This window comes from Petaurus breviceps, unplaced genomic scaffold (genome assembly GCF_028583685.1).
Source record: "Petaurus breviceps papuanus isolate PSGF00001 unplaced genomic scaffold, PetGlider_PUasm1.0 174, whole genome shotgun sequence".
Classification (NCBI taxonomy): Eukaryota; Metazoa; Chordata; class Mammalia; order Diprotodontia; family Petauridae; genus Petaurus; species Petaurus breviceps.
In genome coordinates, this window is record NW_027185761.1 from 28,005,050 (window position 1) to 28,032,514 (window position 27,465).

Below are 27,465 nucleotides of genomic sequence, written 5' to 3' on the forward strand. Positions count from 1 at the left end.
GCTTGCAATCTTTTAAAAGGCTGTTTGAAATACAGATGTTCTATCAGCTCCTTACATTTTGTTCCAGGTCAGTAAAGTTGTATGTCTTTTTATTCTTTTGGAGGTGGGAGAAGTCACACAGAATGAAAGGACCTTAGGGATCCTCTAGTTTGACAGCCTTCTTTATAAAAGAGCAAACTAAGGACCACTGATGCGAAAGGAAGGAATCATGATTAGCAAAGGGACTTGACCTGTGTTTAATTGGTATGGGAAACTCCCTCTACTGATGGAGGTCAGCACCTCTCTACCAATTTATTGTTTACAGTATAGAACACAGAGAGGCTAAGTCACTTTCCCAGGACTTTCCAGTTCCAAGCTCATACAACAGTGCCTATCCTTTATTCACTATATAGTACTGAGTAACATAAATATTTTATAAAAAATTAGGTGGAAACAAGCTATGATTTTAAAGAGAAAAAGAAGTTAGATTGTGCATTGGAAGGAAGAAGGATCCAGAGCTAGAAGGGAGGTCAAAGACCATCTACTCTAACTCAATTCCTTTTATAAATTAAGAAAGTGAAGTCCATCCCAGTGAAGGGATTTCCAGATTCAGGCAGGATTTAGGGGTAACAGACATCAGAGGTATGACTAAAATTTGGATCCTCTTAATTCCAAGCCATCACTCTTTCCCACTATGCCATACTGCCTTCTGGTCATTAAATTCTGACAGGAATCTGGATGATGAGGTGATATTTGTGTACGTTTTTTTTTAACACTGTCATTCTTGCCTAAACTGTGTTTTAAATTTAAATAGTTTTACTTACATATAAGGAAAATCAGTGTGGTATAATGGAAAGATCCAAGGTACTTGGATTATTCTTTATACCATGAGCTATCTAAGCAAATCGCTAAACCTCATTACCCCTCAACAGCCTTACCACACCTGTGAAATGGGAGGGACTGACTAAATCAACTCTAAAATCTCCTCTAGAAGGAACATTCCATTATTCTAACAGACATTCAAGGCATAAGGTTAAAGTCCAGGAACAGCCACATACCCAGTGGGAGGTCAACTGGACAGTCAGAGTACTACCCAGGAGGAAATAAGAGAGCCCTGGAATTCTGGCCTTGTAAACCCAAATTCAGAATGAAGGCAAAAAATATGGCATTTTTAGTCATAAAATTTTCCTGTTATATTAAGATATCCATGCTGAAAACAAAGATATCCATGCTGACTGGGACCATTACAATTGTATATTATCTAATATCAATGAGACCCTTGCCGTAGGAGAGCAGTCCTTTCACTCCTACCTAAATGATTTTCAATCCCTCTCTTCACAAATCTTCTCATTTCTCCTCCAGGTTCTACTAGCACATCCTTCCTGTATAATCTCAATTGAAGACCTTATATTTTACTGAAAAAAATTAAGTTCATTCATCAAGAGTCCCCTCTTATCCCCTTCTCTTTCACATTGATCAATGATCACACACACAATTTGTCAATTCATCCTGTGTTTTCCAGCAAGTTGTCCCTATTCTCTCCCTACTACCTCTCTAAGCTTCAATTTCTCCTTATGTATAGATTCCTTCTCTTTTCTAACAAAAATTCCCGTCTCATCCATAAAAAAAAATCCTCCAACAGATTTGCCTATTCTTGCTATTTATGAACCCATATCTCTCTTCCTTTTCTTGTGTAGATGCTTTGAAAAGACTTCTAAACCTAGGGTTTCTACCTCCTCTTTTTTTCATTCTCTTCTAAAACCACTGCAATTTGACATCCTTACTCAATTGTGGCAATTCTTTCTAAGTTTAGTAAAAATATATATATATATATATAATGTATATATATGCATATATGTGTATATGCATGTATACATATGCACACACATGTATATACACATATTATAGACATGCATGTGTATATACATACACACATGCATACATACATATATGTGTATATGTTTTTCAACAAGGAAAAACCTGCCTTCTCACCCTCCCACCCATGATCTTCCAATGGAGAAAAAAATCACTGTTACAAACATGTATAATGAAGGAATTTTTTTTCTTTTGAAATTGGTCATATCCAAAAAGAAACATGTCTCACTCAGTATTCTGACTCTATTATCTTTCTATAATGGGTAAGAGTTTTCATCATGTACTCTCTGGAATGAGGATTTTTTTAATGCTGATCAGAGCTCCTAAGTCTTTCAAAGTTGTTCATCTTTACCATATTATTTTCATAATATAAATTGTTCTCCTGGTTCTGTTTACTTTACCCTGAATCAGCTTATATAAGTTTTTCCAGGATTCTTTGAAACTATCCCCATCATTATTTTTTATAGCACAATACTAGTATATCACATTTGTTCAGTCATTCCTCAAGTGATAGGCACTCCCCTCAGAGGCCTGTACTTTTTCACTACACAAAGAAAAATATTTTTGTACGTCCTTAGAGTTTATATTGCTTAAGACTAACTGCAAAAATATGGAACACTTCATGATTTTCATGCCATCCTTGTTCAGTGATTATACTAATCTTCTCTCTGTATCTTTCTGATTTTAGTATATGTACCACTGATTTGAGTACCTTATGATCTTTTAATTGTCGAATCTAATGGGCTTTTCTCAGTCCTCGTACCTCTAGGCTTCTCTGAAGCATTAGACTCTGTTGAGAACCATTTCTTTCCTTCTAGATAATTTCCCCTCTCTGAATTTTCCTATCAACATTATCTTGGTTTTCCTACTTGTCTGACCTCTTCCACTCAGCATCCTTCACTGGACCATCATCCATTTTATGCCCACTAACTCTGAAGAGGGCCCTCTGCTCTCTTGTCTCTCTATTCACTCAGTTGCTGATCTCATTGGGCCTTATGTGTTCACTGATTATCTTTATGCAGATGACCCACAGTCTTATAAATCCAGTCTTCCTCTTTCTCCAGAGCACCAATAAAACATTATCAACCATCACTGGTCATTTTGTAACTGGATGATTATCTTAAACTCCACATATAATCAGAACTCATTTTCTGTTTCCCTAGAATCTCTCCTTCTTATGACGGTTCCTATTGGCCTCAAAGGCACCATCATTCTTTCAGGCACCAGGTTTGAAGTCTCAGCATCACTCTGTACTGTCTAGTCTTATTCACATATCCAAACAACTGACAAATCATGTCATTCTTTTTTCTTGATTGTGTCCTCATCTCTTCATTACAGTTACCATCCTAGTTAGCTCCGTTTCCTATCACATCTCAATTAGATCATTCAAAAGCCTCCTAATTGCTTTACATGCTTCAAATTTCTCCTCACACCAATCTATCCTCCACCTCCTCCATAATTTCCTAAAGAACAGGTCTGACCATGTTCCTACTCACCTACCCAAAGTCTAGTGACTTTGCCTCTAAGATTAAAAAACAAAACACTAATTTGCTTGGCCTTCAAATTGCTTCATGACCCAGGACTTTTCCTCCCTTACTAGTCTTTTTAGACATTATTCCCTATGCTACATTCTAACTATATTATCAGATCCACTGTAATTGTCCCCAAACCCTAGTAAGTAAAGCGATTTCTATCAGAGTTCTGGGATACACATCTAATAAACACTCATGGCATGGTGAGCTAGACACCTGCAGTTAGTCCGTCTGCCACCTCCCTAGCTGATAGTTGGGGAAAAGCAAATGTGTTGGGGATTTTTAGTTTTAAGCTACATGCTTTAGTATGAATTGTGTTTGTGAATATGAATTAATAATTGGTACCATTAGCTTCCTACACAATGACACAAAGGGCTCTTGGCAGCCTGCCAAGAGGAGAGTTATATGAAATAACTTCATAAGAAAAAAAAACATACTAGTTCTCTGTCCATAATCTCTGAAAAAAAAAGACAAAACTTGAAGAGAGGCAGAAGGCTTTCCATAAAAGCCTGGTCTGGTTCCTTTATTAAACTAATCTGAGGCTTTTGAACTTTCTTAAGTATCTCCCAATCCTTCCAAATGATTAGATACCCCTTCTGTGGATTTACACTTGAATCTTCTGGTGTTTGAAATTCTTTTTATTTTTTCTCCCTCATTCAGACATGAAAAGGTTGAGGATAACACTTTGAACACAGTTTAGGAAAGAGTCTAAAGAACTAAATAAATTTTTCTTTACCCCATATCCCAGATTAGAGGGGGCCATTTCCTTTCTCATCTTCCTGCTTGCTAATATAACAACAAACATTCATTAAACACCTACTCTGTTCCCCTCACTATGTTAAGCACTGAAGATATAAAGAGCCATTAAATAGGGCCCACCCTCACAGAGCTGATATTCTACTCAGGGAGATAGCATATAAACGTAAATATATGCATGCTATGCAAAAAAAAGAAAAAAAAAGAAATGTCATGGGGGCTGGTAAAAGGTCTCATGTGGAAGAGGATGCTTAAGCTAGCTGAATAATGAAGGAAACAAAGAATCTTAAGTGGCTAGAGGGAAAGAGGAATGCATTCCAGGCACTGGGTAGAGCAGTCCAACCTGTTAGGAAGAACAAAGAGAGTAACATATAACAAGGCTGGAAATTTAGGTCAGGCCCAGATTGTGAAGGGCTTTGGAAGTTTATATCTGATCTTAAAGGTAATAGGAAGCTATTGGAGTTTATTGCTGCATCACTAGGCTTGGCTTAGGAGACAGGAGAGGTAACTAGAGATGAATGGCAGTGTAAGCCAAACTGGGCCCCAAACGAAATTGGGAAATTGGCAAAACATTACTTTGGACCCTCTGGTCTTCCCACTTTCTCTAGTTTACTTCTCTTTCAAGGGCTTCTTGTCCTCATGTGCCCTACCCTATTCTTCCCAGTAAAACTTTCTTCTAGAAAAGTATCTAAGTATGAATAGCAATATAAGAGAAGATTGAGGTTTGAACATTACCTTTCCCAGGAGCAGTTGCATTTTGACTAAAGACAAAGCCACAGGCCAAAACAGAATTAAATCTCTCATGCATAAGTCTCAGGCATTAGCAACCTAGAGGAAGAGTTGCTTACTTTGAGCTTGGTGGGATGAGGGAGCTTCCCAGCATTACTGAACTAATTACACGTAGGCATTATTCATCCTAAAAGTAAGACCAGTCTCTGATTATCTTGCTAAGTGTAACTGTAGAAATGACTGAGCATTTGTGATCTCTTCTTTTTGAAGCCTTTGACAGCCCTATAAATACAAACTCAGAAAAGCTGCAGTGAGAAATCTATCAAATCTGTGACAGAAAGGAAAAGCATAGGCTGTTCCTGGTCTTTAAACCATTTCCCTCTTTTCACTTTGTTCAGAAAACCTATCACTTGGAGGGTGTTATAGGAATGTAAATTTTTAAGATCTTCCCTGCCCTCTACTTTAAGTGCACCTGGAGCCTGTGGGGGGAGGCTTGTTTTTCAGGAGATACTTTGTGATTGGGCAGTAGGTTAAGAGAGTTGTTACACTCTCTGAGTGTGGAGAAGGCTATATAAACTTTGATGTGACACTATGTTTTGGGGCTCACTTTGAGAAGTGTTGTGTGACTTGACCAGAAGAGAGTCTGGGCAGCCACTGTCAAGCACCCTGGCTTTGAAAAACCCAGATGTTGATGCTTCCCTCTCTGGTAACTGTGATTTGGTATGGATGTAATGGCTAGACAGTTGGAGGCCTGTCTGCTTGATATGTTTCTGTCTGTATACTCTGAAGTTCAGGGTGCTGACCTTTTTCCCCTGAACTAGGCAAATGATATGTTTGATTGATTAAAGTGTTGACCCATTTTGAGTTGCTTTTCTTCAGAAAAGCAGATCTAAGAACCTGTGTTGGCAGTCACCCTGCAGATGCTGGGGTGCTTGCTGTTACAGAGGGTTGGGATTCCTAAGCCATTCACAATAGGCACATCATTGCCTAGGCTCCTCTAAGAGCTTCTCATGGAAGGTTGGATAAAGGTGCAGGAAGGAAGAGAGCATGTAATCATAAAACTCCATCATGCTTGGGTCATAAACTGACAGCTACCGTCTAATAATCTGTATCTCCAAAGGCTCCTAGGAATATGGTATTTCCATAATCCACACTATTAAAAAAATCTGACTGAGTCAGTGACTCTGTGGGAGCTGTGATCCTAAGGACATTCTCGTATAGCAGGCAAGGCATTAAAGTTTTTAGGGTTTCAGGGGAGGGAGAGAAAAATTACTTGACTGTCTACTCAAGCACACTTCCTAGCCTTGAAGCTATTCCCTCTCCTTCTGTGAGAAAGGAGGCTGCTGTGTTTGCTTCCAAAAGTCAGAGATGGAGGGGGCTTTTGGCTTTTCAGATGGCTACAGAAGCCCCAGCGTCAATAACCCAGTAGTTTTATAATCCAGTCTGGCATCCTCCGTAAGAATCAAGCTGTAAGCATCTAAAATGTGGGCAAGGAGTTGAAAAAAACAGCATGATGCAGATGTACTGAACCCACCCCTTCCTCCACTAATCTTCTCTCCTATCAAGTTCTGTACCCTCAAGCACCCCTTTTTACCTTCCCTCCCCTTTCATTTAATTCTTTCTATGGGAGTCTGTTTCCACAGAAACCTTCTGAGTTTATTTTTTGTGTTCTCCTAGTCTTCAGGGATATGGATTATAAGCAGAAGATGCTGATGTCTATGAAAATGTTGGTATTTGATTGACTTAAAAATCCAAACTTTTGTGAGCTCAAGAATGAAGCACCACATAGTGGATAGGGCACTTGATACGTAGTCTGGAAAACCTGAGTTCAAATCCCACCTCTAATATTAACTGTGTGTGCTTTCAAATATTTGAAGGCCTGTTTTTTGTGAGGGAGCAGCTAGTTGGTTCAATGGATAGTGTTGGACCTGAAGAGGGGAAGAAACATCTGAGTTCAAATCTGGCCTCAGACACTTATTACCTGCATGACCCTGGGCAAGTCATGTAACCCTGTTTGCCTCAGTTACTTATCTGTAAAATGAACTGGAGTTTCAGTGTCTTTGCCAAGAAAATTCCAAATGGGGTCACAAAGAGTCAGACAGGACTGAAACAACTCAACAACAAAAACAATCTATGCAAGAGGGATTATAGAGTCATAGATTTATAGACAGAAGGAACCTTAGAAACTATCTAGTCCACTTCCACAGTCCCAACCTTTCAGATGAGATAGTACCTGAGGAAAGGTAAGGGTCATAAGGCCTTTAAGTATCTGAAGTAGAATCTGAAGACCAGTGTAGGCCTCTCTTAGATTTATTCTATTTGGTCTCAGGTAGAACCAGGACCAACATATAGAAGTCACAGGGAGGCTGATAATATAATCTTTTTTTTTTTTTAGTCCAGATCTATGATTTCATTGGCACAAAAATTTCCCTGTAAGAAAATCATCTCTATAAGTGGAGACTGAGAAATGCTATTCAATTTGCAGATCTTAGAAAACTGCCTAGAGCAATGGGAAGTTAAGTCACTTGCCCAGAGTTACTCAGAAGGTATGTGTCAGAGACACAATTTGAACCAAGACGTTTGGGACCTTAAGTCAAGTGCCCTGTGCACAATATCACATCTCCACGTCCTTGGAGTAGTCAAAAGTAGGGAAAGCCTAATTCTGAGGGTGATATGCTTAACAATACTGGATGTCTTCAAGCAGGTGAAAGTTGACCATTTCCTGGGTATGTCATAAATGGCATTCATGATTTGAGTAAGGGTTAGAGTATATAACAGATTTTTTAATCAATTTCTTTTTTAATAAAAGTTTGTTTTTGATTATTAACCTTCCATGTGTTCAGTGGTGGTATGTTTTTTTTTCCTTCTTTTGCAATATGTTCAGAAGCTATCTGAAGGCCACAAACATTGGTCATTTATACAGAAAATCTGATTTATATTAGTTATTAAATAATGTCTCATTCTCTTACCATATTACTCTAATTAGATGCAACAAAATGATAAATTCATGTCTTAAAATCTTTCTACAGTTCCTAGTAACAATATTTTATATTGTTGGGGTCAAATTACCAGTTTTCCAGAAAACAAACATCAAACCTAAAACTATATACCCAATAGCCATTTCCTACCAATAAGAACTTATACAACACATATTTCAACTAGTCAGCCATACCTAATCCTGAGCCTTCCGAACTATAATAGATACCTTTCTTTTATTAAGTCTTGAACCCCACCCCTAGAAACAAACATACAATAAATGGGAAAGGAGACAGTCTAGAGGCAGGGAGACCCATAAGGAGTCTATTGCAGTAGTCCAAGAGAGGGGTTATGATGGCCTGAACCAGGATTATTGAGGTATGAATAAAGAGAAGAGAAAGGACACAAATGATGCCAAGGAACAAGAATCACAGTATCTGTCAACTGAATGGATACAGGGTGTGATTGAGCCTCAAGAGTTGACACTGAATCCTAGGTTGAAAAACTGGGTGATTCGGACAGTGGTACTAGAAATATAAGAGGTAAATTAAGAAAGAAAATGTTTAGTTTAGGCATAATTTAGTTTGAAATATTAATAAGATATATGGATAGAGATGTTCCAGGAGATAGTTGGAAATATGGGTCAAAAATTCAGTAATTATATGCGGACACTATATGGAAATTTAGGAGTCATCCAGATAGAGATAATAGTTGAATCTAATGAGAGAAAGAAGAGTAGAGGCCCCAGGATAGTCTTAGGATATTCTCACTTGTGGGGACAGGAGCAGGATGATTATCCAGCATTAGAGATGATAAAGAGACAGTCAGACAAGTGGGAGAAGAATCCGAAAAGAATGACCAGAAAGTCCATGAAGAAAATAATATGTAGGAGGAAGGAGTAATCAGAAGTGTCAAAAGTTATACAGAGAAATTAAGAAAGATGAGGATGGAGAAAAGATCACTAGATTTAACAATAAATGAGCTTCCATCAGGTTATAGGGATTTGAGAGGTCAAGAAAAGAGGATAAAAAGAATGAGTTTAACCTATTTTTTTTTGTTTGATTTTGTCTAATAGCTTTAGGAGATGCTAGGGTTAAGTAAATTATTTTTCAGAATGGACAATCTATCCATGGTTGTAGGTAGCTGGGAAGAAGTCAGTGATGTAAGAAAAATTAAAAATTGGGAGAGACAATGGTTGACAGTGTAAGTTCCTGGAGGAAATGGGAAAATAGCCAGAAGATGAGAAAATATGAATTAGAACTAGAAAACTTAGTGCATCTCAATGTTGGGTTTTCAGCACCTGATGTTTTGACCCAGTTTTAAAAAGACACTCTCAAAATAGTGATACATAAGCTAGTCAAAAGTTTATCTGTCCACTTAAATGATCAATGTTGTCATTGACTTTGGGCTTTGTATTAATAAAGGTCAGTAGCCACAGATTTTTCTTCCATTCAAAAATATTTCAATAGTTCAGAGCTAGAGGAACTATTACGATCTGATCATCACCATTTTAATACCTCAAACAATTATTAAATCACAACACAACCTCAGCAAGAAAGTGACACTTTAATCTGGTTTTTGGCCTACTGCTTAGAAGTTGAGTGTTCTATCAAAGGCTAAGGCAGTAGCATATGGTTTTTCAGCAGGTCAATGATTTGACAAATGGTCCTCCCCTGGGCTTGGGAAGCATTGTCTGCAGATTAATAGTTACTGAAAGGAACTGCCTGTGTGAGGGTTTGTTCATATGGATGAAGGGAAATAATTATATTTAAAAGATGAAATGAAATAAACAAGGTTAGCAAGTTCACATTTCAACTTAAGGAATCCTGCTCTTGGTAATCATGAAGTCATTTGTTTTGATGCCCTTAATTGCTCTGTGAGAGAAGTGGTAGAGATCAGTGATGAGGACAAGAGAGATGGAAAAATGAAGACACTATATCAAAAAGGCATAAGAGCAACTTCATTTCCAGATTAGAAATTGATATGTATTGAAGCACACTGAATATATTTATATGTGATTTTACTTTTTAATTGGCTGATACATGCATGGACTAAAAGATAGAAGAAAATTAGCATCTCATGAGAAAGGTCTGCAATAAAGAGATTTAATGAATACAAATAGACTGTTTGGAATCCAATTTAAAATATGCACATAATAAATATTATTTTCCTTTGTGTCCATCACCATAAAGGTGTATATATTTGCAAACATATACATGTGTATAAACATATCAATAGCTTTTAAATTATGTATTTTACAGGCATTTGTTATCCTTTCCTTCTACTTCTATCTTCCAATTTTACATCAATAATAACAAAAATAAAACTCTCATAATGAATATATATAACTCAGAAATTCCTACATTGGCAATGTCATTTTAAGTCCTTTACCTTTCCAGCAAGAAGTGAGTAGTATGGGTCATTTTCATTTTTCAGAACTTATGGTTTATTATTGCATGGATCAGAGTTATAAATTCTTCCAAAATTATTTTCCTTTATAACGTTATTGCCATTGTATAAATTGTTCTCCTTGTTCTGCTCAATTTACTCTGCATTAGTTCATAGAAGTCTTTCCAGTTTCCTCTGACGATAGAGATCTAGCTATCACTCTATCTTCTACTATTAATCTATGTATCTCACTAGATTAGTCCACAATCAGCATCTTCTGCCCTGCCTGGTTTCAACTCCACAGAAGATGCCACTCCCAGAATGAGCTCATCACTTTTAACCTCCCCAGCATGCTGCTAACTCAAATCTTCATTGGCCCCATGTGCTCCCCCTCCTACTTCAGTCTCCTCTCCCCTATTATTGGAGGGTTGGAAGGTGAGGTACCAAATTCCTCCCAAAGCTTTCATTTATAGAGGGCATAAAGAGGAAATTTCATCTCACTACTCTTTGCATCTGATGTTTTATCTGGTTTCAACTCTGTGGAGCAAGAGGCCTTTGCACCCAATATGCTGTGGTGCCCTTTTTCTCCCCAAGCTTTCCTGACTTCCTCGTGTACGGTCTCACCCATTTAGATTGTAAGTTCGTTGAGGGTGGGGACTGCCATTTTATAAAACATTAGTTTTATCCCCAGTACTTAATATAGTAACTAGCACATAGCAGGTGTTTAATAAATGTTATTGGATCAGATTGGACCTATCAACTGTCTGTCTGTCTATCTATCTGGGAACTATACTGTTTTGATATATTTCTTCCTAAAAGTAGTAGCTGAGCTAACCTGATATAAACTATCATGTGACTAAGCTAACATTTTTTTAAAAGTATCATACACAAATATGCTATATAAGGAAGCATTCAGTTAAACAAAACTATTTCCAGGTCCCTAAGAATGACCCATTGGAAGAAAGCTTTATTACAAAGTTACAAAAGATTATATATAACTAATGATTCTTTTTTACAAGTCCTGAAGTCACTCCCTTGCCTATGGCACCTATTCTGTGCTATTTAAACTACATTCAGGAAAGAGCAGGGGGGTAAGCTAAATAACAGCTTTATGTTTTGTGTCCTTCTCGGTCTCAAAAATCCAAATTACTCTCATCAGATGCTCAAAGCACTCTTCCTTCTCAGGTAAATAATAAAACACATGATTCCAGAAACTTGTAGGAAAAGAATAAGGATGATACTTGTTTGACCCTTTCACTTTACATCACTGAATTCACAGAACTTTTTTTTTTCCTTTTTAATTTGAGGATTGATTACCAGAATTCTAAGACCAACACTTTTGTCTATTGCTTTTAGGAATGGGATATTTAGCATTTAAGGCTGGGAATGGAATATTTAGTATTTCAAAGAGGCAGTTGATGATTGGATTAAGGGCTGGGCCTAGATTTGGGAAATCCTGAGGTCAAATGCAGCCATAAACACTAGCTAAATGACCACAGTCAAGTCACTTAACCTCAATTTGACTCAGTTTCCTCAACTGTAAAATGGAGAAAATACAGCAGCTACCTCCTGGGTTGTTGTGAGAAAAGAGTGAGATCGTGTTTGTAAAAAAAAAAAAAGTCTTTAGGGGAAGCTAAGTGGCACTAATTAGTATTAGTATTCACTAATAGAGCACTGGCCCTGGAGTCAGGAGGACTGAGTTCAAATTTGACCCAGACACTTAACCCTTACTAGCTGTGTGACCTTGGGCAAGTCACTTAACCCCAATTGCCCTGCCTTCCTTCATCCAAAAAAAAAAATAAAAGACAAAAAAAGTCTTTAGTATAGTATCTGGCACAGAATAGGCAATTTATAAATGCTAATCTCTATCCCCTTCAAATCAAACATGGATTATGTAGCCTATTTACTTCACAGACTACTAGAGTTGGAATAATCAAAGGTCACCAAATCTAACTCTCACAGAACCATGAATCACCCTACAATATCCCTGATAGCTGGTCATCTAACTGCCATACTGAAATACTCACAAAGTAACCACATAAAACAGTGATATACAACTGAAAATTTAGAACTATAGAAACTAAAGTTGAAAGGGATTTGAAAGATAATCTAAGGGGCGGCCAGGTGGCTCAGCGAGTAAGAGCACCTGCTCCAGTGTTAAGAAGACCTGGAGATCGAATCCTGGGCTCAGATACTTAACACCCACCCAGAAACACCTGGCCGTGTAACCTTGAGCAAGTTACTTAACCCCAATTGCTTAGGGGCGGCCAGGTGGTTCAGCGAGTAAGAGCACTGGCTCCAGTGTCGGGATGACCTGGATCAAATCCGGGCTCAGATACTCAGCACGACACCCAGAAATAACTGGCCGTGTAACCTTGAGCAAGTTACTTAACCCTGATTGCTTTAAAAAAAAAAAAAAAGAAAGATAATCTAGTTCAACCATATCCCATATATGAGGATCCCTTCTACAGGATGCCTAAGCAAGGACTATTCAGTCTTTTCTTGCTGTCTTCCCATAGTGAAAAAGGAACCTCTCCCCCCTCCCCAACCATTCTTGGATGGGTCTAGTTATTATAATGTTCTTTGCCTTCATGGGACTTCAACCCAGCGGTCCTAGTACTACTGTAAGTTAGAGCAAGAGAAAAGTAGATTTGTCTATCTGTACCATGTGCTTTCGAAAAATCACCAGCCAAACATATCCTCAAGTAATTTCTTCCCCAGGCTAAACATTTCCACTTACTTCTTTCATTCCTCACGAGGTACTGGTTCATTGCCACTTTCGCCATTTTGTTTATCCGTCTCAAGAGAGTGCACACAGTCAATTATCCTGTTCTGTCGGGTTCCTCTGGAATCATGATTCTGTCATCCAACATATATTATTGCCCCCAGCTTGGCATCATTCATAAATTTGATAAGCAGGCCTTCTTCATTCAAATCAGTAATAAAAAGGTTTACTTTTAATTCAAAGCACATACTTTACTCTTGGTTAGTCAATGATGGTCACAGTAGCTTAAATTTAATATGCTGAATACCCACTTGTAAGAAGTATGAATGTGAAGGAGACAATAATTGTTAGAGCAACAATAAATAGTTCATGTTTGTATAAGCACTTCAGGATTTACAAAGCACTTTTCTCAAAAAACATAAGATAGGTTTGGATAGTACTAATAGTAAGTGATAGTAAAAAACAATGATAGTAAAGATTTACCAAAAGATAACCTTCCCATATACACATGAAATGGTATAAATATTTATTTAGCGCATACTATGAGCTGGATACTTTATTAAGCACTTTACAAAGATTATCTCATTTAATCCCTGCAATGACTCTGAAAGGTAGGTGCTATTCTTAGACCTATTTTCCAACTGAGAAAACGTAATATAAAGGTTAAGTGACTTCACTAAGGTTAAAAAGTCAGGAAATTTCTGAGCCTGAATTTGAACTCAATCTTCCAATTATGCCTGACTCCACGCCTAGCATTCTACCAATTGCACCACCTAGCTGGTATGAACTAGATGCTCTCTGTGGTCCCTTCCAAGTCTGACTTCTATGCCTATTATTATGGATCTACCAATGCAGGATAAGTTCTAGGTATAATAAATACTCATCTGAGTGATATGATGGGGATTACTGTGTTAGTATGAAGACACAGTTATTTTTTGCTAAAGTTGTTATCCTGATTTGAAACCCTTGTTCATGCAGTTCTCCCTACCATGGATGCCATTCCTAGTCTCATTTGACTTTTAGAAACCTGATCATCCTTCCAGACCTCCCCTTCTATATTAAGCTTCCTGTGAAAACACCAGTCCAGGGGTGGCTAGGTGGTGCAGTGAATAGAGCACCAGCCCTGGAGTCAGGAGGACCTGAGTTCAAATCCAGCCTCAAACACTTAACATAAAAACTAGCTGTGTGACCTTGGACAAGTCACTTAACCCCAAATGCCTTCCAAAAAGCAAACAAAAAAACAGTCCATTGGTGAACTTTTCCTCCTTGAAATAGCCTTTGTCTGTACCATTACTTAGGCATTTATCCCATAACTGAATTGGAATCAGCAAGATCTAGATTCAGGTCTGGTCATGGATACTTACTAGCTAGCATAAGCATTGCCAAACCACTTAATTTCTCTATTCCTCATCAGTAAAATGGGGATGATTATACCTGCAATGCCTAGCTCACAAGGTTGTTATACAAATCAAAGTAAACAACCTTTATAAAGCATTTTAGAAACAATATTGTTATAAAAATGCAATCATTGTTGATATCATTGTTATTTTCAATGGAATTATGACATATCTCCAGTTCATAGAATTTTCTTCAATGAAACTACAAGTATTTTGTGAGCAGGTATGATGTTTGATCCTCTGTTTCTCTGAACACCCAATAGTACCTATGATTCACTGAGAAGCAAGGTATCCTACCAGTACTCAGTACCACAGGAGAAAAAGACCCCAAAAAAATGCTCTTTAAGTGGCCCTGGGCAATTAGGAGACTAAAATGGAGTAGGAGTCTGGGCAACCATTTAATAATTTTTTGCCTAGAGCAGGTTCCCATTAAAATCACAAAATTTCAAAATTTAAAGTGATTGATTAGTAATTAGGCAGTTTAAATATATCATTTGCTGAATAAGAAAATTATGACTCAGCGGGGAAATTACTTTCTCTTAGTCTAATATGGGCACAAATAATGAAAGGCATAGCAACTTTTAAAAATTTATTTCTACATTCTGACTTGTGGTAATGTTAAAAAACTAGCAGTGTACATAGGTTAATGTGTGTATAAATGTATAAGTACATATATGTATAAAAATGTGTTCACATATACCCCAAATCCCATGGTATTCTGCAGCTCTCCACGGTAGTCATTGTATGATATGATATGTATCTCATATATATATATATATATACACACACACACCGTGTTTCCCCGATAATAAGACCTATCCCGAAAATAAGCCCTCCCCTTACTGTGTAAGATTCCTCTAAAATAAGCCCTCCCCTGAAAATAAGCCCTATTGAGATTGCTACTGTAGTGAAGGTGATCCCCTGAGCTACACACTACATTATGGTACCCTCTGTATGCACCGTCCACCCACCCCCCGGGTGAAACGCACGCCGCGCTCCGAGGTGCATCCAATCAGAGCTGCAGCAGTGAGCGCATCATCCTGCTCTTCCCTAGTGATTTGCTTATTGAATAAAGGTACATTTTTTTGTTCACATTTACCTGTTTATTAAAATTGCTGTCAATGTTCATTAAAATAAGCCCTCCCCTGAAAATAAGCCCTCTGGTGTTTTTCTGTCCAAAAAAAATAATAAGACAGTGTCTTATTATCGGGGAAACACGATATATATACACGTACTATATCTCATATCTGTAGATATACATGCATTGTTTTTGTTGTTTAGTTGTTTGTCAGTCATATCTGACTCTTTGTGACCCCATCCGGGATTTTCTTGGCAAAGATACTAGAGTAGCTCACCATTCTTTTCTCTACCTCATTTTATACACGAGGGTACTGAGGTAAATAAGGTTAAGTGACTTGTCCAGGGTCTCTCAGCTAATAATTGTCTGGTGACAGATTGAACTCATGAAGATGAATCTTCCCGATTCCTTCCCCAGCACTCTGTCTACTGCTCCACTGAGCTGCATATGTATATATACATATGTGTGCATATAATTCAGTGGTACCAATTTGAGATTTTTCTCTTAAAAGAACTTGCTTTTATTAATAAACTGTATTCTGGTGAGTTATAGCTTATAATAATGAATAGAATATTGAACATAAGTTCAGTAAGACCAGAATTTGAATTCTACCTTGGCTATTTATTACATGGCTGTCCAGCCCTCAGATTTCTTTTACTTAAGAAAACTTTTACCATTTTAAACAAAGCAGCTATCAACTGCTTCACTTGTATTTCACAGTCTTGAAGATGTGTGGAAAAACAATTGAGAAGATGGAAGAGAAAATGAGTTTCCATAAAAAGTTCCTAATCTTTAAATGTCTGACTCAAAAACAAAAGAAAAGGGATTGAGGTAAGTGGCTTTACCTAATGCAAGGAAGAGAGCCAGAACTTGCCAAGCTCCATAATACAGTTGCCTGAGCACTACCATGATGTTACAATCTAAGAACTTTTACACAAATCAATTACTTTTCAACTTTGACTTCCTCTTATTATAGACAATAAGCTAAGATGACAGTAGCATTCATCTCTGCCACAATGACGGTAATCAGATGAGGAAGGCATGCTGGGATTCTAGTATGCCCTTTCCTCCTGGAGAAGGGAAACTGAAGTATGTCCTTCATACATGCATTCACCAAACATTTATTATGTTCCTACTGTGTGCCGGGCACTGTGCAAGGTTCTCTGCCGTCTTGACTGTCTCCTATAACCTGCCATTTGGAACCCAAGCAATCTACATACATTTACATTAAACATTAAAGGCAGAACATCTCTATAAACCAGGCAGCATGATATGTACCACTCTCTCCAGTTGTCTACCTAATGAAAACCTCGAGTACTCCAAAGCAGTTTCAAAGAACCACTTACCTTGATATGTATCCATGGCTTTGAAGGCATGTTTTCAAATGTGAAGGATTAAAGTTCCTTCCATAATAAAGGCCCTCTTTTTCCCACTGTTATCTTGAAATCTCCATTATAATATTACCACACACTAAATCATGAGTCCATTTGTTACTTATGAGAAATGGAGATTTCTTTACATTTATAGATTACATCTTCTGTCTTACTAAACCCTGTCCCTCATCTCCCTACACTTGTTACAACTATTTCTCCATCAAATTTTGGATGAATATCATGCAAAGCCATTAAAAGGTTCCCCCTGCATTTGTTCACTCTAGTAATTGCTGAAGATGCTTGAAGGCATACAAATCTAGAGAAGAAAGCTGGAGGGCAAATGGCAAAGAACTCCATAGACAGAAGACAAAGGAGCTAGGAGAGAGGATTCATCACTTCCCACTTCTCTTCACACCATTTTCTAAACAGCAAAAAGATTGCTAGCTGGGCACCACAATCAGTCAAATGGGACTGCTAAATCAGTGGCACTACAAACTAATATGAGCCATTTTTATTTTTAACAATGGGGAAATTAGCTGCTCAATTGTGACAAGATCAGCTGGAGCCTACTTCAAAGGATACAGACCACATTTATAAATATGTGCAACTGTTGCTTTTTTCTCCCAGGTATAAGGCTTTTCAGGAGCTGTTTGCAAGAAAGCTACCAAATAAATCTAAAAAATAAAGCAAGCACAGACCCAACCTTCGCAGTACATCAACTCTATTCATTGGAGGGTTGCCAGGTCTTTTGACAGCCTGAAGTCCCAGAGCACTTTGCAGCTCTCTGTATTCAATTATCATACCTTGCATTACAGATTTTTTATGTTCGCATTCACGTCTTATCTACCTAGTAGATGTAAGTTCCATGGGGACAAGGGTCATACCTTATTCTAAACTCCATACCTGCATTGAGCAATGACCTTTTTTCATATTAGACTATTGATAAATATTTGTCAAATTGACACTATAACTTAGACATATAATTGACATCCCAGGTGCCTCGAAGACTGAATAGAACTCCCAGATATGCCAGACTTATTTAAGCTCTGGGAATGTCAGGCTGTCACACAACTAGCTACAGAAGAACAGAAATGTAATGTGGGCCTGAAGCAGCAGCAGGAGTAAGGGTACCTTAAACACTCCATCATGGGCTCTTGTTATGCAATCCCAGCGGTGGATAGACATAATCCATACATGAATGTAGCAAGCACACAGTACATTACAGGTCAGAGCATTGAGGCCAGTAGAGTGCTCATTATAAGTCCTTGTGGGCCCCAAATGGATGATGACAATTCTGGTCAGTCTAGACAAGCTTATGTGGCCATACAGAAAAAACCACTGAATAGCTGAACAAACATGGTTTCTAGAGTCAGAGGGTCTGGATTCAAATCCCACCTCCAAGGCAAACTACTAGAGTGACTTTGGGGTCTGCCTCTCTCTGACTCAGTTTCCTCATTTATAAAATGAGAAGGTTGGACTATGTGACCTCGAAGGTTCATTTAAGCTCCAGAAGGTCCTATATATGTTATCTTAGTGATAAGAAAAGCCCAATGAATTGTTTAGTACAATCTTTATGTTTTAAAGATTAAGACACACACATACACAACAAAGCCAAGATATAGGAAGTGATTTGTCCAAAGCCACACAGCTATTTGGTGGAAGACCCACAAATGCATTCCTTTCTCAGTCCTAACTCTCAGAATTCCAAGGCTCTTGTTATTGGTGTTGTTTTTTCAAAGCTCAGTTGTCCTTTTCCAGGAAGCTTTTTTTCCCCTAATTACCACAGTTGTTGCCCCATGACCTCATGAAATTACCTTGCACTTACTTTCCACATATATTTTGTATGTATGTTTTTGTGATTATCTGTGCATGTTGTCTCCCTCAACAGAATATAAGCTCTTTGAGAGTAGGGCTTGTCTTAGGAGGTTATACCTGGTTTTCATGCCATTCAGTGCTCTTTATAGATTCTTTTAAGGGTGTATGCATAGCATTTTTCAAGCAGATGGATTTGTTCAAGCATCGATAGATATCAAAGTACACATGGTTTGCTTAAGTTGCAGAGCTGATTACAAAACCATATTTAAATATTTCTCTAGGGGAATGAGAATAACAGAAATCAAGTGATATATACTCCAGCATCAGTTATTGAAAGGAAATAAAAATCACACTATGAATTTTAATTAGTCATGGTCCCAACAAATCATCCCTTTTGTATTACTTACCCTTCAGGATAAAACTGAAATAAGATCTGGAATTATGGTTCAATGAGCTTAGTACAAAGTTCCCATGTAGGAAATTTCTGGAGTGGCTTGGGAAGGAATTTTGTATTGTATTTTGTAGTAAAAGATTCTATTGTGATACTGGACTAATAAGAACTGGGAGTCTGAAAGAACTGGGTCCAAATTTTTTCTTAGATACTTATGAGTAGAGTAATGCTGGCAAGGCACATCAACTCTCTGGGTCTCATTTTCCTCATCAGTAAAATGAGGGAGTTGAACATAAAAGCCTCAGTGGTACCTTCCAGCTCTAAGTCTATGATTCTGTAAGGTGGTGATTAGCATAGATACGGCACTGAACTTAACTGACTGCAATCAAAACTCTTTGAAGGCGAAAACACATCTCAATTGAATCAGTCAAATAGATTATGAATTACATGTGGACAAGGCATGGATATCAGTAAATCAATGAAAAGGCATATAAATTATGTATGATATATGATACAATTTCTGTCTGGACTGGCTGAAGGACTTGGCCACACCCAACTTGTCAGTTTAGAAACCAAGAGATTCAAGATGTAACAGTTTTCCCTTGCCTCTTCTATATGAGATAATTTACCCCATTCTGTCTCTCCCCATCTCCTCTCATGATATTCCTCTCTCACATCTCAATTTCACCTTTTAAGTATCATCTCTTCCTATTCAATTGGTCCTGTGCCCTCTGTCTGTGCATACCTGTACATATATATATATATATATAGACACACTAACATATGTATTCATATGCACATATACCCTCCTATATAGACATATATATGTACATATATATACACACATTTCTATTCCCTTCATCTATTCTTATACTGAGAAAAGTTTCATAAGTTACAATTATTGTTTTTCCATGTAGGAATGTAAATAGTTCAACTTCAATAAGTTCTTTATGATGTCTTTTCCCTGTTTACTTTCTCATGCTTCTCTTGCTTCTGGTATCTGAATGTCAAATTTTCTATTCAATTTTGGTTTTTTCATCAAGAATGCTTGAAAGTCCTCTATTCCAATGAATGATCATATTTTACCCTGAAACATGATACTAAGTTTTGCTGGATAGGTGATTCTTGGTTTTAATCCCAGCTCTTTTGACCCCTGGAATATCTTATTCCAAGCCTTTCAATCCCTCAGAGTAGAAGCTGCCAGATCCTGTGTTATCCTGATTGTGTTTCCACAATATTCAAATTGTTTCTTCCTGCCTGCTTGTAATATTTTCTCCTTGATCTGGGAGAACATAGCTATAATATTACTAAGGGTTTTCTTTTTGGGATCTTTTTCAAGAGATCAGTGGATTCTTTCAACCTCTATTTTGCCCTCTGCTTCTAAAACATCAGGGCAATTTCCCTTGAGAATTTCTTGAAGTATGATTTCTAGGTTCTTTTTTTGATCATGGCTTTCAGGTAGTCCAATAATTTTAAAATTATCTCTCCTGGATCTATTTTCCAGGTCAGTGGTTTTTCCAATGAGATATTTCACAATGCCTTCTATTTTTTTTCATTTGTTTCAATCTGTTTAATAGTATCTTGATTCCTCATAAAGTCACTAGCTTCCATTTGCTCCAAACTAATTCTGAAGGAATGATTCTCTTCAGTGAGCTTCTGAGATTCTTTTTCCATCTGGCAAATTTGGCTTTTTAAGGCATTCTTCTCCTCATTGGCTTTTGAGCCTCTTCTGCCATTTTATTAGTCTATGTTTTAAGGTGTTATTTTCTTCAGTCAGGTTGTTGACTCACTTTTCATGATTTTCTTGCATCATTCTCATTTCTCTTCCCAATTTTTCCTCTACTTCTCTTATTTGGTTTTCAAAATCCTTCTTAAGCTCCTCTATGTCCCGTAACCAGATCATATTTTTCTTGGAAGCTTTTGGTACAGAAGTTCTGACTTTATTGTCTTCCTCCTTTTCCAAGCTTTGATCCTTTTTGTTCCCATAAAAGGAATCTGAGGTTTGAATGCTGTGCTTGCTTTGATTCCTTTGCTTGCTCATGTTGCCACTCAATTACTTGACATTTGAGCTTTTTGCCACAGCGGATCTCTGCTACCAGAAAGGGGAGATTTGTCCCAATTTCTGGGGTTTCTCAGCTGCAGGAGCTATTAGTTGGGTGCCCTCTCTGAAGCCTCCACTTGCTCTGGCACTTGGTCACACACCCCAGGACCTCCACCCTAGACAGCAATCCAGATCCAATCAGGTTAAAGCAAGAGCGATTACCCCTCAGAATGGTCACTTGGCCGCCAACAATCTACAAGCCAGGAGGTCTGAGGCAGCCACGTGGAGATGGCTGCCGCGCCTCAGCCACTTCTCCCTTTGGGGGCAGAGGCTGGACCTCAATCCCAGACCCCCTGTTCCCAAAGTCCACTGATCTATCACTTTGTCTTTGGTATTTATGGGTTGATAATTCTGGAAACCGCCACAGCTGTTGGTGATCCACTGTCCCAAAATCCCTCTAGGCATTTTGTTTTTAAAGGATGCATTTACTATTACTGTTTTTGTGCATTTGGTTGAGAGGTTTTTAATGTCCTAATTTTTTGTTTTTGTTTTTGCTTTTTGGAGGGAGGCAGGGCAGGACAAGTGGGGTTAAGTAACTTCCCCAAGGTCACATGGCTAGTAAGTGTTAAGTGTTTGCAGTTGGATTTGAACCCAGGTCCTTTTGACTCCAGGGCCGGTGGTCTGCTAACCAGGTGCCTCCTGGCCACCCCAAGGCGTTTTTTTTTTTTTACTTAAAATCTGGCATTTTATCTACTATACAACAGTGTTTGTGGGATTCTCCAGTTCTAAATTCTTGAATCATAGGCTCTTACAGGTTTTATTATAATGTAAAGGAAACTAGTTTAAAAAAAATCCACTTAGAGCAGGAACACGATGGACTTCTATCTTTGTGGGGGGATGTGAAATTCTTTAGCATAGTAGTGGAACTCAATAGTCTTCCTTATTTCCATTGTTATTTTTTTCCCCTTAAAAATCTACCTAAGTCTGAAGTAAAGACTGTAATGGAATTCAGCCATTTCCCTGAAGAACGCAGAACAGATTAATAAACATGAAGTGATATGCTTGATTGTCTATATTGCAAACTAGAATTTATGGGAATCTGGGCCTATCTAAAGTACATGTTTGTGGAACCATATTGATAATTATAAATACTATTAATCATCCAGACATTCCTGTAGGAAGACTGCAGTAATGTATCATTGATTACTGGAAGATGTTTTGAAAGAAAAAAAATAAAAATAAGGAAATCAAAGCATTCAGCTGAGAGCTTGAATCTCTACATACCACTTTATGACCAATATGATTCAGGATATATAAAATTCAATGTGTCTATAGTGGAAATTTTGCTCTTATAAGATACCATTGGGCAGAAGGCTGGGCTTATTTACATTTCTGTCATCATGTATTTTAGCATGTTTGCCTTTTGTGTGGAGTTACAACCAGAGAAAAACAAATCAACTTTAAAGATTGCCTTTATTACAGTGGAAAATATTTCTAATTATTGTTTCAACCAGGTACAAGGTAATCAAAGTCAAAAATCTGGTCATAAAAGCTATTTAAAAGCAAATCAGTGACATTTGTTAGATATGCTTGTTAGATAGATATGAATTGGTGGGGGAAAAGGCAAATCTAGCTCTTTTAATGTTATCTTCTTAGAACATTTCACAACCATACCATATTTCTTAGTTGCAAGGGTTTCAGTGTTAACTCCTGAGAATGTGTACACAAAAAAGAATCTCTTGTACAAATATACTTGCCAAGTGGCCATCCAACCACTGCTTTAAGTTGCCCATTGAGAAAAAACCTATTACCTCCCAACACAGTTGATTCCACTTCTTTTTTTTGTTTTTGCTTTTTTGGAGGGGCAATTGGGATTAAGTGACTTGCCCAAGATCACATGGCTAGTTTGTGTTAAGTGTCTGAGGCCAGATTTGAACTCAGGTCCTCCTGACTCCAGGGCAGTTGCTCTATTCACTGCACCACCTAGCTGCCCCTGATTCCACTTTTGATAAAGCTCTAATTACTAAGAAACCATTCCTGTTATCAATCCCATTTGCCTCTTTGCAGTTTCCACTCTTTCTTCCTAATTCTGATTTACAGACCTAATTTCTATTTCAGAAAACAGCTCTTGACCTATGACTTGGAGACATCATATCTAAATAGTGTCTGCTCTTCTCCAGACTAAACATCAACAGTTCCTTCAACTGATCCTATTACAGCATGTTCTGAAGGTTGTCCATAGATAGATAAGCCATGGGTTATCAAAATTCTTCCTAAAATGCGATGACTCAAACTCAACCCAATACAAATAGTCCATTAGTACTTTCACCAGAATAGAGTACAAAGAAACTATCCCCTCCTTTATCATCTGCTCTATCCTCTTCCAAAAGCTGCTTAAGATAGTGTTAGCTAGTGTGTCTACCATATTACATTGATTGACATTGCTATTGTGACACTGCCCATTCTTTAAAAAGAAAATTATCTCGTTTTTCTACCATCTTAATTCCTCTCCCACCCCACTAGCTAACCCCTATAACAAAAAACCAAACCAAATCAAACAAAGCAAAATAAGTACACTGGAAATGGAAGGAGGAGGGAAAAATTAGGCAAAACTAACCAACATATTAACTTAATCCAATATTATGTACAGTATTCCATATTCCTATTTTGTTGTCTCTGAAAAGGAAAGCTCCTTTGGGGGCCAAGCCAGGACATTGGAATTTCACAACATTCTCTTCCCCCCCCCTTTTTTTTTTAAGCAATCGGGGTTAAGTAACTTGCTCAAGGTTACAAGGCCAGTTATTTTTGGGTGTGGTGCTGAGTGTCTGAGCCCGGGATTCGATCTCCAAGTCGTCCCAACACTGGAGCCAGTACTCTTACTCGCTGAGCCACCTAGCCGCCCCTAAGCAATTGGGGTTAAGTAACTTGCTCAAGGTTACACGGCCAGGTGTTTCTGGGTGGGTGCTAAGTGTCTGAGCCCGGGATTCGATCTCCAGGTCTTCTCAACACTGGAGCCGGTGCTCTTACTTGCTGTGCTACCTGGCCGCCCCCCCCCCCCTTTTTGTTAATGTTGTTGTTTCTCTTTCTGTATATATTGTTGTAGTCATTATGTATTACTTTTTATGGTTTGGCTTGCTTCATCTTGTATTCCTTCATACAAAATCCCCAAGGCCCTTTGCATTCTTCATATTCGCCATTTCTTACAGTACCCTAATTTTTCACTATATTCATGCACCATTACCAATCACTGTTCATCTATTTTGTTTCCAGTTCTTTGATAAGACATAAAGAACTGCTATAAATCTTCTGGTACATATAGTAGCTTTATTTCTATCTTTGACCATCTTGGGTTACATGCGTAGTATATGAATGTCTGGTTCAGAGGGTAAGGACAATTTAGTCACTTTCTTAGCATAATTCCATATTGCTTTCCAAAATTGTCATAGCTTCTCAACATCAATAGATTTTGGAGTTCGAGGGATTTCAGCAGCCACCCAGCTGAGAATAGCATCAGCAGCAAAAATTGAAATGGAATGTTATAAAATTGTAATTATCACACTTGGCCTCAAAGGAGCCTTTCTTTATAAAGAGAAAGGCTACTATGTGTATGTAATATTGTATATAATGTTAAATTTGACTGAAATATTGTTAGTTTTGGAACTGTTCTCTGCTCAGCCAATAAGTATATCAGTGATACTATCTTCTTCTGGCCTTTGCAAAACTGACTTCTCACCTTAGGTTATCTTTGCTCCCATGCTCCTTATTCAAAAGGAATGCTTCCTAGCAATGTCTGTCTTATCATATGTATGGAGTCAGCATTGTTCAATGAAAAGAGCTCTGGCTTTGGTGTCAAAGAACCTCATTTTGTGGGCGGCTAAGTGGTGCAGTGAATAGAGCATTGGCCCTGGTGAGTCAGGAGGACCCGAGTTCAAATCCGGCCTCAGACACTTAACACACACACACACACACAAAATTAGCCATGTGACCTTGGGCAAGTGACTTAACCCCAATTGCCCTACCTTCCCCCCTCCAAAAAATAAAAAAAATAAAAATAAAGACAATTAAAAAAAAAGAACCTTGGTTCTAATTCTATTTCTGATGCTAATTAGCTGTGTCACTTTAGATAAGTGGTTTTATTTCTCTGGAAACTGCAGAGGTGCTTATCTATTGGGGAATGGTGAACAAGTTATGGTATATGATTGTGATATGCTATACTGAGTACTGTGCTATGAGAAATGATATTCTCAATGATTTTAGAAAAACATGGATAGATTTGCATGAAATAATGAAGAGATAAATGAGCAGAACAAGGAGAATGTTGTATATAATAACAGTAATATTGTTTTAGGAACAACTTTCAGTGACTAAATCATTTTAACTATTATAAATACCCAAATTAACTACACAGGACATAAGAAGGAAAATGTTATCTGCATCCAGAGAAAGAACTGATAAATAGAAGCATGACATAGAATGATTTTACATACACACATACATATTTGTGTCTAATGGTAGCCATTTCTAGGATGGGAGGAGGGAAGAAAAAAGGAAAAAATATGTTACACGATAAATTTAATATATATTTTAGAGGAATAGAAAGTTGTAAATAATAGATTTGCAGTTCCATATGCAATCATCTTTTTTTTCTACTATATTATGAAAATGCTTCTTTTATTAAGTTCATACTAAAATTTAAAAAATTAAAGAAAATAAAATGAAATTTTAAACATACACACCCATACACACACAGCCTCTGTGTTTTCTTCCACATTTAGTTTTTTATCCCATAATCAAACAACTTTAACCTTTTAAATTTTATTTTTTTCTGAGTATCTATTTTCTCTCTCTCCTACTTTCCCTTCCCCACAGGAAAAAAACAAAATAATTAAGCAAAATAAATCGCCATATTGGTCATGTCCGAGAATGTATGTCTCATTCTGCACCTTGACTCCATCAGCTCTCTGACAATGAGTAGCATGTTTCTTCATGAGTCCTCTGGAAGCATGGTTGGTCATTGTGGTGATTATAGATATTAAATCTTTCAAAGTTGTTTGTCTAAAATGTTGTCCTTGTATACATTATTCTTTCTCCTGGTTCTGTTCACTCCATATTTACATCTAACTTTTTCCTTTATTCCTGTTAAATTTCACAAAATGATATAGACCTCCAACTAGAAAGGCCTTAGGGACTGGTACTGCTAAGAATCAAAACCACAAAAGACTCTGAACCTCTAGGACCCAGAGAATGTGAAGTCAGAACCCTGACCAAAAGCCTAGCTCCACTGTCTAGCATCAGAACTGTTAGAGAACCCATGCTTCTAGGACCCTGAAATACCAAATACCAGGGACACCCACACTGAAAACCAGAACCATTGTGACCTGGGTCAACCCTGAACCTCCTGGCCCAACCAAGGTGACTTGATTTGCAGGGTGGCTTCAGTATGTGCCTCTTTCATTTATCATCATCTCAAATGGGTTTAATGAACTGGCACTGAATGGGACTTTCATCTAGGATTGAAACTACATTCATATATTTTTTTCTTTATTTGCTGAGCCAGGTAGTTGACCAGCCTATTTTACTTGGCTTAGTCTACTCTAATTCACTAGAATTTGGAGAGGAAGACTGTAGAAGCCATCGTGCCTCTCTAATTTGGTTGCCCCATGTCTAGTAACATGAGAACACTCATTACTTTCCTTGACTCCATAGAAGTATTAGAAGCTTATCCAGACAAGAGTAGATTCATGATTTTATGTGCTGAATCAGTCCAAAGCAGGTGGGACAAAACAAAACAAAGCAAAATGTAAACAAAACAACTTTTGAGCATAGCTTCCCTCGATGTTCTAGAATAGTAACAATGGTATTTCCTACAAAGGACTTTCAAATTATCAGACAGATCTGAACAGTGGAGGCTCAACAGCACTGAATTGTCAAAGCATAATAGACAAGCTGAAGAAACTGGTTCAGTTTTGAGTGAAAAATTTTCAGTAGTAAAATAATGCAATCAAAGAAAATTTATGTTAAATAGCCCTCTATTTGACTTGCTTAGAGAAGTACTCTTTTGAAAACATATTTTTTTCTTTTTAGTTAGTTCTTCATGACTAACTATAACTACAAGTTAGATATTATATGGCATAAAGTATAAGTACTCTTAGATCAAGACCTATTTTTATCTTCCAATTATGAAACATAATCAAGTGATTAGTAGTTGAACAGATAGCTATGAGTAAGTAATAAGATTGAAAAGTGTACCTTGATAATTCACATGATCCTGGCAATTAACTCACTGTCTCATAAGTCTGCATAATGCAGATGAATATAATGAAACAAACAAATTGTTTTGAGAAATCTTTAGAACTATTTTTATGGCATCACTGTTAGCTTCTCAGATTTCAGCATTCTGCTTTCATTTT

General features: G+C 37.5%; 1 protein-coding gene and 1 non-coding gene across 3 annotated transcripts in view; both read right to left on the bottom strand.

The window, feature by feature from the left end:
• GRM7 (glutamate metabotropic receptor 7) overlaps positions 1-27,465 on the bottom strand; it is a 375,698-nt gene that overhangs the window by 265,168 nt on the left and 83,065 nt on the right. The gene's annotated exons all lie outside the window — the stretch shown is intronic.
• LOC138158540 (U6 spliceosomal RNA) lies at positions 2,459-2,566 on the bottom strand. Its single transcript, XR_011167667.1, has one exon. It is a non-coding gene; the product is annotated as a U6 spliceosomal RNA (small nuclear RNA).